The sequence below is a fragment of the Sarcophilus harrisii genome, chromosome X (genome assembly GCF_902635505.1).
Source record: "Sarcophilus harrisii chromosome X, mSarHar1.11, whole genome shotgun sequence".
Classification (NCBI taxonomy): domain Eukaryota; kingdom Metazoa; phylum Chordata; class Mammalia; order Dasyuromorphia; family Dasyuridae; genus Sarcophilus; species Sarcophilus harrisii.
In genome coordinates, this window is record NC_045432.1 from 74,898,066 (window position 1) to 74,909,626 (window position 11,561).

The following is an 11,561-nucleotide window of genomic DNA, read 5'->3' on the forward strand; positions in this document are numbered from 1 at the left end:
TTTTTCCCAGTTTATTCCTTCCTCTTCTAATCTTGTCTGCATAGGCTTCATTTGCGCAGATTTTTTTAACTTAATATGATCAAAATTATTTGTTTTTTTGTTCCTTAATGATGTCCAGTTCTTCTTTGGCCACAAATTCATTCCTTCTCCACAGATCTGAGAGGTAAACTATATTTTGTTCTTCTAATTTGTTTATAATATCACTCTTTATGTCTAAATTATGAATCCATTTCAACTTTATCTTGGAATAGGGTGTTAGATGTGGGTCAATGGCTTGTTTCTGTCATATTTTCCAATTTTCCCAAAATTTTTTGTCAAATACTGAGTTCTTATCTCAGAAGCTAGGGTCTTTGGGTTTATCAAACACCAGCTTACTATCGTTATTGACTAATGTGACTTGTGAACATAACCAATTCTGCTGACCAGTTGACTACTCTATTTCTTAACCAGTACCAAATGCTTTTGATGACTGCTGCTTTATATTATAGTTTTAGATCTGGTATACCTAAACCACCTTCATTTGCATGTTTCCATTAATTCCCTTGAAATTCTTGAGCTTTTGTTATTGCAGACAAAGTTTGTTATTTTTTCTAGTTCTGTAAAATAATTGCTTGGGAGTTTGATAGGGTGTTTTAAATAATAACCCAAGAAATTTGAATTTCTGAAGCTTTAGCAGAAATATTAATGATCGAGTGCTCAACTTTTTTGTTACTGTTAGGTCATGAAGGATAAAATTGTGCTGCAGACTATGCAGATGTAATTGGGCAATGCACTTGAAGATCTACTAATGAGTCCTTAAATAGGATTCCTTTCAGCTATAAGGAATATTTTCTTGGTCATAATTATAGGTGACAAGTATTTGGTGCTTTAAAGTTTGAAAAGTTCTACATGTACTTTCTCAGTTGAGTTTTTAACAACTTGGACCCACATCGCCATGCCTTTGTAGCTTTCCACTAAAGTGTCAGTTCATTCAAATGCAGCATGGACATAAGCCTAGCTTTGCCTCTTTGCAAATTCTACCTCTTGCTCTTAGTTCTACCCTCTGGGGCCAAACAGAACAAGTCTAATCTCTGCTCTACAAAATACCGCTCAAAAGTACTTGGGGGACAAAATGCACATCTGTACTTCTCTTTAAAAATCTAAAGCTGCCCACTCCTTAAAGACAAAGTGCAACTGAAAGGGAAAAGCTGATTTGGGAATTGGGGTCAGGGGTTGGTGCTGCAGGCTGCTTTGGCCATTCAATGAAGGTGGTTGTTATTCTGGCCTAGGGCTGTTATTGTTGGATGGGGATCCTTGGATTGGAGGGGAATTGTTGCACTTTGACTCCCTTGGGTTGGGGGTGTGGCAGCCAATTTGGGCATTCAAGAACTCCGAGCCTGGACTTTGGGGTTTGGTGACCTTAGCTGTGCTTGGGCCCTAAGCCTGCAGTTGTTGGGGAGAAGAGGGAAAGCTGGTTGGGTTCTGCCATTTTGATGTCTGAGGTGAAGGGAGAAGACTGTTCTGGGCTGCTAGAGTTGTGGGCTTTGGCCTTGAATCCCTTTGGGCTGTTTGGTGGGGGTGGTGGGATGATGAGAACCAGACAGTTAGTTCTCAGGTTTGGCCCTCATGAGATGGGGGATAGGGAGCAGTAATTTTCACTTTCTTCAAGGCCTGGGACTGAGGAGAAGTTGCCATCACACTAGTGATGGCTGTGAGTTCTGTAGCTTTGATTACCTGAGGTGGGATTAAGCAGTTCTACCCATGGGATCTGGCTTTGGAACACCAGGGTTTGTCATCTTGCTTATTCTATGGCTCTGAATCTGGCTTCAGAGGGGGTGGTGAGTTGAGGTAGCCTGGGCTGTCTTGACTTTTCTTGGCCCAGGGCTGGGAGGGAGGCTGCTGCCTTGGGGGCCCATCTCTCTTTTGGGTGCATTTCTGCTGGATATTCTCCTTTGCCCAGTTTTCTCCTCCCAAGGGCTCCTCTCAGCATTGTTTTCTCTGTGGTTCTATTGCTCTGAGGATGTAGAGAGGCAACACTGGGAGGGAAGTCAGGTCAACTCTAAGCAGCAGGACCACCCCTCCTGCTGCTATTGTGGGGAATAGGAAGATGAGCCCCTGCAGAACTAGCAGCAGCAGTGTCCTGGCTCCCCCCTGCTCTGTCCTAAAGAGTTAAGGGTGGGGGGACTTTGTACCTCTTCCATGTCCTCATACTGTTTGGGGTACCCTCCCCTACTTCTGGGCTTTTCTATTTTCTTCCCTGTAGGTCTGGCAGCAGGTGTGGAGGTGGTCTCCCTGACATGTCTCCATCATGATACTGGAACAAAAGCCAAGGTGGATCCTGGGTGTCTGGCAGCCTGTCAGGTCAGTCCAGGGCCCCGACCTAAGAAATCCCATTGTCTTGAACCAGGGACCGCCCCCCTCCGCTACTTCCCCCCCAGAGAACCTAGATTTTTTTTTCTGAGGCAAATGGGATTAAGTGACTTGACTTGCCCAGGATCACATAGCAAGGAAGTGTTAAGTGTCAGAGACCAGATTTGAAGTCAGGTCCTCCTGACCTTCAGAACCGCAGTCTGGTTCCTATCTGTCCATGCTCTGATGGACCACTGTGCCTCTAAAATTCTGAGGTTGCTCCACTGCCAGAAGTTTGAGGGCCCAGGCCTTAGAAGTGATCCCCTTGCCCCTCTTTCAACCTTTGGATGGTGATGATAGGGTGGAAAAGAAATAGCAAGGTCTCATGAATACTACTGAATCTAGAAGTTGTTTTTTTTTTAATTTCATCTGGTTGAGATAAATCCCAACTTCTTTGAGAGAATGAGGGAGAACTCTCATAATGATAGGCATTAAAGTCACTGCCCTAATAAGATGTAAAAAAGACAATTATAATTTAAAAAAAAGCCAATATAGACAATTTTTGAAAGAAAATAATTTTGCCTCAGCTGGCCTTGTAAACGCCGTCCTAATGGTCCTCTACATCACCCTAGTCCAAACAAAAGGCAATCCAACCTAGTGCAGCAGAACTATGTTTTCAGACATGGGAGATTTCAAAGAGAGAGTTGCATAGTTGCCTTTATAAGTTCCCTTGAGAAGATGACAATAGTATTTCCTATTTCGAGCTAAACGATATCTCCACTCCCATGTAGCTGCCTCCCTATTTTCTGCTATGCCCCTTCTACTGGGATCTGTAATATTTGTTAACTCACACACTTCCCTTTCCCTGGGATCTCTTCCTTATGTTCTCCATCCTTTGCCATAAGTACTGGACATGATAGCTGTGTAGACAAAGCCTGGCAAGTGCCCTTCATCCCTTGCACCTTCCTCTGGGAGATAGGGTAAGGAAAATTATCTGGACTTGGAATATTGAAATCTTATCTAAACTAGTATTTGGATATTTAAGTCTGGATGTTCTTTAAGGCATTATAAACTCTCAATATCCAAAAGAAATTCATCTCTTCTTCCTTCTACAGTTCATCCTTTCCAATACTTTAGTTTGTCTATGGAGGCTACTGCCATTCCACTAGTCTCCCAGGGTCACATGGTCACTTTCCTTTATCTCATCTCATTTCTAGCATCCTAAATGTTGACTTTTTGTATCTTGCATCTGTTCCGTTTTCAATACCCATGGCCATCATACTAGATAAGCTTTTTAAAATTAGTTTTCTGGATTTTGGGAATGGCCTTCAATTTTGGGAATACCTTGCCTCAAGTCTCTAAGCCCCCACCACTCCTGTGCAGGGCTGGGCAAGGATTTATATTCAGTGTACTTTCCTGTTTAATCTGGTCAATCCGGATTAACTGACTGTTAATTACTTGGCAATCTATATTGCTTTTAGGATAGTAATTAATGGATCAGTAACAAGCAAAGTATTTATTATTCTGTATTGGGACCTGTATTAGGGCCCTAGTAGTATTAATAGAGTAAATGAAAATGAACTTAGTGTCCCGCAGTGTCGGGGATAGGTTCCAGGTAGGGGAGATCACAACTGCTGCTCTTAGTATATAGAGAATAAATATAAAGAGAAGAAAATATAGTTAATATAATAAACTAGGGATTCCCATTTGGATTTTAAAGCATTTCCCACTTTGTGGATTCCACTTTGTTTTCCAGCTTGTTCCCATCTGAACAACTTCTGCCTGGTGTGTATTTTAAAAATGTTTCTTTAAGCTTTCCTTGGCATTATTTTGAAAGTTTGCCAATTAACTCCTTAGTAGAGGGCCTTACTTTGTGCTCAATAAGTATTGCCAAGCAAATGCTTGCAGAAGCTACATCTAAACATGTATGTTGTCCTTTTCCTGTTAGATTTGTCATCGATTCAAATAATTGATGGTGCCACAGATGATCCTTTTCTGGCAACCTTAACCAATAACCTTTCCTTGGCACAAGACTGAAGTATCATTGAAGAAATTTGAAGCCTCCCACTGGGTAAAAGTTTCCTCACCCTGAAAATGTGCTTCTCTTCTGAGAGTAAACATGCTTCAGGTATGGCCAAGAGGTATATGATTGAAAATAACTTGCCTGAGTGCCCTTTCCAGAGCTAGATACAATGGTGGCCAGCCTACCTCTAGTTGGTGATCAGCACTTCTGAAAGCTGCTTTGCCCCCACCCCCTTACTTCTGAGAAAATGGAAAGGGAGCCTCTGAGAAGACCCGGGCTGGAAGTTGCAGGAGATGCTTTGGTAACCTAGATTGCCCTTCTACCCTCCCTGCAATTGAGAAAGGGTTTATAGGAGAGGTTATTGTAAAGGTTTGATTCGGTGGCCATCTATTGCTTTCTGACTCTGTGAATCTGATAATTTAACAAAAAACTACTCTGAAAGTGTATTAAACTGCCCTACTTATCTGAGAAGGCAGCTGTGGGCACTGCAGTGGATAGAGCACTGGTCTTGGAATCAGGAAGACTTATCTTCATGAGTTCAAATCCAGCCTCAGATACTTAGTAGCTGGATGACGCTGGGCAAGTCACTTCTCCCTCTTTGCCTCAGTTTCCTCATCTGTCAGGTGCTGGAGAAGGAAATGGCTGTCCCTTTCAATATGCTTGCCAGGAGATCCCAAAATGAGATTTATGCAGGACGTAACTAATGACTGAACAGCTTATCTGAGAAGATATAGGCACCAGTGATTCAAAATCAGTAGCCATATATGAGGACTATTTCAATTCAGGGCCATTTTCTTGCAGTGCTTATACCCCAGGGGTGCTTACTTGACAGATCCTCAATGGGTCTTTGATTAGATGTGAGGGATACTAAGAATTTACATGGGGAAACAACTGTATGTTTATTTTCACTGATCTCTGATTTAACATTTCTTCTAATTATTTAAAAACCTGATTTTCTGCAAATGCCTCTAGGCTTTACAATATTGCCGAAGGGAGTCTATGACACAATGAAGATCAAGAACCTGTGTTTCTACTCATTTTGAGAAGGTAACAACTATCTGTCTTATTAGAAAAAAACAAATCATTTTGGAAAGAGGTTATTTGCTTTTTGGTACTCTCAAATTTTGGATATATCACCTTCCTGGAACTGTAGCTTCAGATTGTAGTTGGATCATCTGAAATGTCTTTGTCTGTCTGGGTATGTCTCAAGAGGCTTCTAGGGAAGGGAATAATATTAGATCAGGAAGCACATATATCACCTATGGGTCGGGTCACATCCCTCCTCTAACACAGATATGCTCTGTGACTGTGGGCAAGTCAACTCTCAGATCCTCAGTTACTTGATCTATAAATGACCATAATTATGCTTAGAGGGCACTCCGTATCCCATAGAATTAATTGCTAACAAGCAAATGAGCTAATGTAGAGCAACTGTTTTACAAACTTTAAAATGCCCCAAGATTATCCAGTGCAGGCTCCATGAATTTTAGAGAGGTTTAAGGTAAAGATGCTTAGATTACTTTTTAAAATGTGGGGTTTTCACAGGTATAAAATGTCTTTAGACTTTTATCTGAAAAGAAGGACTATACCAGGGACTGCTTTTTGTCTACAGCCTGGGAGTCTTTTCCTCTCCTGGGTGTTCATTATACTTGGTCTTTAGGATTAAAGGAGAAGAGAAAGAGAGGGTGGGGAAGGAGCAGGAAGAAAAAGGAATGGCAAGAATTGCATTGCAAGAATTCCCTAAGATGCTCAAAATTAGGAAATTGGTGAACCAGGGATTTTTTGGGGGGGTGGGGAGGGAATTCCTCCAAATGATAGATGTTTTTACTCTCATTGTTTCTCCAGTGTGTCATCACAGGACTAGACATAAGATGGGCAAATTGATCTAACAAGATGATTAAAAAAGCTCAAAGATAAAAGGCAATAGCAGTGACAATCTGGTTCTAGCCTACCTGTCCAAGATTACTTCACATGACTGGACTCAATCTATGTTCATCCATACTGACCAATTACTGTTCCCCAAACTTCACATTTGATCTCCAATCTCTCTAAAATTCTATTTTGTAGCTGAAATATCCATCTTTCTGTTCTGCCTCTTGGAAGTTTTAACTCCTTCAGATGCTCCATCTTCCCACTTCTCTCCAGTTGCTAACGTTCTGTTTCCCAATTTTCTATTATTGATTTACCTGTGAGTGTGTCTCATAGACACGTAGAGTGGAAGCTCCTCAGGTTGGTGGCCTTGAAGGGTCTTTCAGCTAGGAGCCTGTATGGCCTGGAACTGTTCTGAGGCATTCACCTATACTCAGTTCCGTTTGGGGGACATACCTACTATTGTATTGACTTTGTGCAGTTTCTTTGGTTTCCTTAATATGAAGCATATTGAAATAGAAAGAATGCTGTATATGAAGTCAAGTAAAACAAGCATTTATTAAATGCCTCCCATGTGCCAGGTACTGTGCTAAGCACTGGGAATACACAGAAAGACCAAAACATCGTTCCTACTCTGAAGGAACTTGGTTGAATGGGGGAGACAACATGTAAACAAAGATGTACAGAATAAATTGGAGATAATTAATGAAGGAAGAAGTTAAGGGTTGATGGTGATTGGGAAAGGTGTCTTCTAAGACTTAAATCTAGGAGATGGAGGGAATCCCAGGAGTGAAGAAAAGCCCGGGGGTGTTCCCAGATTTTGCAGATGGGTATCACCAGATTATGTGTGTATGAGGGAATGAGATGTAATTAGAGTGGCAAGGTAACAAGGGGCCGTGATAACAAGCTTTAAAAGCCAAATGGGATTTTCCATCTAACCTTGGAGGTAATGAGGAGCCAGTGCAGTTCTGTGAGGAGCCTGTGTTGTTTTATGAGGAGGAAGGGGTGGCAAAGACCTATGTTGGGAAGAACAACTTGACAGATGAATGGGTGATGGACTGAAGGAGTGAGAGGCCAGAAGCAGTGTGCCTCCCCCAAGGCCTGCAGTGATCAGGGCCTTCCTTAGTGAGTTGGCAGTGACTAGAGAGGAAGGAGTATTAATGAAAGGCACACTGTGTATCCTTGGCAGGATTGGAAAGTTTTTATAGAATAAGAAGGGACCAGGTTTGGGGAGATGACAGTCACAGGATCTGCCCTTTGAATCCTATCTTGACTTTTTTAGTGTGACCCTAGTAAATCACCTCATTTGCCCAGACCTTCCTGGCCATTCTGAAGTGTGGTTCTTAGCTTTTTTATGTCTCAGTCTCATGGATTGAGCCTATGGACCCCTCAGAGAATGTTATTGTTTTTCTCCATCTAAGTTCATGGCCTTGCTGCAATTTCTCCCAAGGCCCTGTAGGCCCCAGGTTCAGAAACTTCTGACTGTGTGATCTCTAAGGGATTTCTGCTCTGATCTGAGATCCATTTATTTAGTGCTTATTGTGTGCAAAGTCTGCTGCTGAGGCAGATTCTTCATTACCTGATACCACCTTTTCTTCTACTGAAATGGAGGTATATTGCTATTTTGTACAGAGATTTTTTTTTTGCTGCTATCTAGGTATGTTCCTAGACTTGGACCTGAAAGGAACCTAAAAGTCAGGATCACAGATTTACGGCTAACAGGGGCCTAGGAGGCCTCTAAGCCAAGGGCTTAAGGAAAGGCAAAGGAAACCTGAGACCCATACAGGGAAAATGGTTTGCTCAAGGTTCCAGGAAGACAAACCCAGCAGACTTTGCATTGCCCTTTACTTCCCTATCTAGTGTAAATCCCTCATTTGATGTAAGAGGAAATCGGCCAGGGAGCTTCTTTGTGGCTCCATGCCACACAGCTGGAGAACAGCAGAGCTGAGCCTCAGACTTGTGTCTCTTGATGCACAGTGCTGCTCTTCCTCTTCCTCTACTGCTTCTGAATTTCCAGAAGCATGTTGGGAGTTTGTTCAAATTCTCTGTACCTCTGCCCTGAGTTTGCCTAAAAGCATTTCTCCAAGTTAGGTTTTCATGTGCCTTGTAGCTTTCTTTTTCTAAGAACCTTATTCTGAATGCTTTTAAACCCATTTTAGGAAACATGCAATTACGACAGACTTTCAGGATAGAGAAATAGCAAAGTCATTAAGGAGCTTTCAGTCTAATGAGAAAGAGAAGGGAGAAGATACAAAGAACTGGTAGGAAAATATAAAGAGAGATAAAATATTTGTTGGGAGTGGGGACTTTTAGGGAGATTCTATAAGAGACCTTAGATGATATAGGTGGTATGGGAAGTCCTGCTACATTCTCTGTCATTATTAAGGGCATCTTCCTCCTCCAAGTTCTTCAGGCTTGTGCCCTAGGAGTCATCCCTGACTCTATTCTCTCTCATTCCCCAATATGCAAGTCATTGCCAGGTTTGTCAATTTTGCCTGGTAGCCTCTCTCATGTCACCACCCCTCATCACTTCACATCTGGATTGCTGAAACAGATGCTGGTAGGCCTGTCTGCCTCAGGTCTCTCTCTAGTCTGGTCAGCCATCCATTTAGCCATCAAAGAAATTTCCAGTGACTCCCTGTTGCCTCCAGGAACAAATATAAAATGTTGTTTGGCCTTGAAAGCCCTTCATCACTTAGCTCCTTTTTACCTTTTTAGGCTGCTTATTCCTTATTCTACTATATGTGCTCTTTAATCCACTGACTCTGGCTTTCTGGCTATTACACGATGTTCTTTATCTCTTGACTACAAAAGTTTTTTTCTGACCATGCTCCGTGTCTGAATACTCCCCCTCCTGGGTTCTGATTACTGACTAATTTTGCTTGTTTTAAAATCCAACCTTAAAATCCCACCTTCTACAGGAAGTCTTCCCCAAGGCTTCTTCATCCCAAGCCCTTCCCTCTGTTAGCACTTTCTATTTATCTTATATAGAGCTTGCTTTGTATGTATTTGTATCTAGTCTCCCCCAGTGGATCATAAGCTCCTTGAATTTAGAGACTGTCTTTTGCCTCTTTTTTGTACCTGCAGATTTGATGGATTGAGTGCATTCCAGGTATAAAGGACAATGTGAGGAAAGAGATAGAAGAAGAAAAATCAAGCAGGATGAGGATTTGGGGCACAGGATTATAGGATCTAGGCGCAGGGGTCCTCAAACTAAGGCTGTGGGCCAGATGCAGCAGGTGAGGACGTTTATCCCCCTCACCCAGGGCTATGAAGTTTCTTTATTTAAAGGCCCACAAAACAAAGTTTTTGTTTTTACTGTACTCCGGCCCTCCAACAGTCTGAGGGACAATGAACTGGCTCCCTATTTAAAAAGTTTGAGAACCCCTGATCTAGGGCTTAAGAGACCATGAGGCCCATTGAGCACGGTCCTCTTGTTTCAGATATTCTGCTGGTATTAATGATACGATGTTCTCCTTGGTACTGGGTCATATATTCTCAGTTGGACCCAGTACCAACAACAAGTTATCGTAGTACCTTTCAAAACTTCTGAGTACACGCTCATTATCTTTCTTTATCTACTTTGCCCACTCGTTTCTTTTGGAATTCTGTTTTTTAGTAGCATTTTCTATTTGTGCCCTCCCTGAACTTTCTCAAGCAATTTGGCCATTTTGATGCAAGGAGTAAACATGGATCAGGAGCTTCCAGCTGTGAGCTCAAGGCAGGGCCTGCCTGAGCTTACCATGTCACCTTGGACAGATCCCTTAACCTCTTCAGGGCTCACAATTTGGAACAGATGACCTCTAATGTAAACCTCCTTCCCATTCCAATAATCTAAGGAGTCAGGTGGTGCAATGGGTAGAGAAGTGGGTCTGCCATCAGGAAGACCTAGATTCCAATTCAGTCTCAAACACTTACAAGCCATGTGATCCTGGACAAGTAACTTGAAACTTGTCTGTCTCAGCTTCTCATTTGTAAAGTGGGGCTAATAATGCACAAGTTTGTTGTGCAGCTCAAATGGTTTAATTTTTGTGATGTGCTTTGGGTAGTTCCTGGCACAGAATGGGTGCTAAATAAATTCTTGTTCCCTCCCTCCTCGTGAACTTCTATTTTACTTGATCCTTTCAGTAATCCTGGAATATGAGTAAAGCTGGGTAAGTTATATATTTGTGTTTTATTGGTAAAGAAACTGAAGCATAGAGAGGTCTAAGTTATTAATCATGCGAGACCCTAGGCTAGAGAAAAATTGAATTCTAATCCAGGTCCTTTGGCACCTTGTCCAGTGATTTCCACAATACCAAGCTTGCTTTTTATAGCAACTCATGGATAATTGTATATGTGTGTGTATGTCATGGATTCTGGAACTGGAAGGGACCCTTGAGGGGTCGACTTTCAATCTCTTTAGACCCCACAAGGTAAAGGGACTCCCAGTAAATAACAGAGCTGGTTATATGAGCCTAGGTCCCTGGATACCCAGTCCCGGGCCGTTGGAATTGCAGTGTGCCACATTGGCAGCCTTTCTAAGTTTCTTGTATACACTGGACCCAAATGAAACTCTTTATTTGAAAAGATTTATTCAAACATTTTGAATCTAAATTAACCTTGGGCTCCATTTATAGGAGCTCAGGAGGTTTATCCAAATAGAGAATTAAAACAGTTTATATTTAAAAGCTTTGGATTTCTGGGTGTTTTGTTGTCTGCTGCTACACAGCACACAGGTGGTTTTCCTTTAAAACAGAAGCCAGATGATAGTTCACACTGGAGTGAATGCATCTCATATACGTCTCCAGTAAAATGGAAGCTTCCTATTAGTAGCAGCTTTTTGTTTTATTTTTTCCTTTGTATCTATCTCTAACGTCTAGCATAGTGCTTTACATATAGATGTTGAATAGAGTAGCAACTCTAAGAAGACGTAATAGACAAAGATGTAATAAGTCTTTTCATGCCATCCTTCTGCAGAATGGTCTCTCTTGGCTTCAGACAAAGCAAAGAAACCTGACACCAGCTGGGCAAGCCAAGGAAGCAGTGGTTGTCAAGGAGATTGTTGGTTCTCGCTAATCAGAAAGTGAATGTCAGCCAGAAGTACCAATACAGGCAAGTAAATGGTTTGTGTAAAAAGAAATTCAAAGACGAAGGCCATTCTGGCCTACCAAGAGGCAGCTGCAACCTCCCAGGGGAGATTGTCCCTAAATAGTCAGCTGCCATTTAGAGGAAAGACAGACACCTCTGGCTTCCTACTGCTAAGTGATGGGATCTGTGCTCAGCATTATAAATCTAGGAAAGAGAGGATGTGTTTGTTAGTCAGTAGTTTACCTTTAGCAATATGTATGAATTTGAAGAA

At 42.0% G+C, this 11,561-nt stretch overlaps 1 long non-coding RNA gene across 1 annotated transcript; it reads left to right on the forward strand.

Moving 5' to 3' along the window:
- The first annotated feature begins 2,221 nt into the window (after positions 1-2,221).
- On the forward strand, positions 2,222-11,309 carry LOC111721671. Its single transcript, XR_002770753.2, has 4 exons — positions 2,222-2,340; positions 4,277-4,456; positions 5,324-5,398; positions 11,180-11,309. It is a non-coding gene; the product is annotated as an uncharacterized LOC111721671 (long non-coding RNA).
- The last annotated feature ends 252 nt before the right edge of the window (positions 11,310-11,561 follow it).